This window comes from Aplysia californica, unplaced genomic scaffold, assembly GCF_000002075.1.
Source record: "Aplysia californica isolate F4 #8 unplaced genomic scaffold, AplCal3.0 scaffold00578, whole genome shotgun sequence".
Taxonomy (NCBI): Eukaryota; Metazoa; Mollusca; class Gastropoda; order Aplysiida; family Aplysiidae; genus Aplysia; species Aplysia californica.
Window position 1 is genome coordinate 55,222 of NW_004797848.1, and position 1,108 is coordinate 56,329.

Here is a 1,108-nt window from a genome sequence, read left to right on the forward strand (position 1 = left end):
CCCCCCTTCCCTTCCAATTCTCCATCCCCTCATTCATTCCCCCTTCCCCACTTCTCATTCCCCCTCCCATTGATGCTCGGTCGCTCTCTCCAAAATGTCACCGAGGGTCTTTCCAGTATCTTTCCACCGATTGTACCAGTGCGTATCTGGTTCATTACTACACTTGCAACACAATAAGGTCGGTATAATAAGTGCCGAAGATTAGAAGTGTTACAAGAGAGTAACAAACACACAAAAAGGAGGAGGGGAGATAGAGAAGAGAGATTTTTTTACAGGAAAGAAGGAGCAAACCACACCAGAGCACCTGCCAACTAGACCTAACGCTCTAATTGGTTGCTTTTTAGCACAAGGGGAATATCCCGAAAAATGCTGGTTTGAGAAAATCGAAGGCAAATATTTTTGCCCCTTTTCCCGTTTCTTTAAAAGACCAGGAAAGTTTTATATATAATATCTAAACAAATATGCACACAAATAAAACCAAACTTCTCCTAAAGGTAGGGCAATGACCACTTTTGGTGTAGGTCAAGATTTCTGGAAACCGTAGGTCAAGATTTCTGGAAACCGTAGGTCAAGATTTCTGGAAACCGCAGGTCAAGATTTCTGGAAACCCCCGAAATATAGGTTAGCCCGCTTGCCCTTAAAAGTGACCAATTGTGCTTGAGTACCAACCTGCTACGCTCCCTGACGTCCCGTAGAGCTCGCTGTTGTCCACAATCACTGCCAATAAAATAATAGAAGTAAATAAACATTATACAGAAATCATGTAAAGAAATTGATCTCAAATATGAAGTAGTTGAAATATACAACAAGTAATAAGCAAGCAAGATCTCACTGCGCACCAAGATTCGACTCTTGAACTCCAACGTCAAGTCTGTACTCCTCTACCGCTGCAAAACGAAGTCCAGACTTTCATCAACAGATGTATGAGGATATTCTAAGAATTAAGTGGCAGGATAGAATAAGAAATGAAGAGCTGCGGGAAAGGACAGGACAAAAGGATATAGAAGTAGAAATAGGACTAAGAAAGTGGCGATGGATGGGACACACCTTAATTTAAGAAAGCCCAGCGGAAACATCACAAGACAGTCACTGCAGTGGAACCCACAAG

At 42.2% G+C, this 1,108-nt stretch overlaps 1 long non-coding RNA gene across 1 annotated transcript in view; it reads right to left on the reverse strand.

The window, feature by feature from the left end:
* LOC101848067 overlaps nucleotides 1-1,108 on the reverse strand; it is a 14,959-nt gene that overhangs the window by 4,677 nt on the left and 9,174 nt on the right. The window contains exon 2 of the long non-coding RNA XR_220904.2: nucleotides 670-717. This is a non-coding gene — a long non-coding RNA (uncharacterized LOC101848067). The remainder of the gene's footprint in view (nucleotides 1-669; nucleotides 718-1,108) is intronic.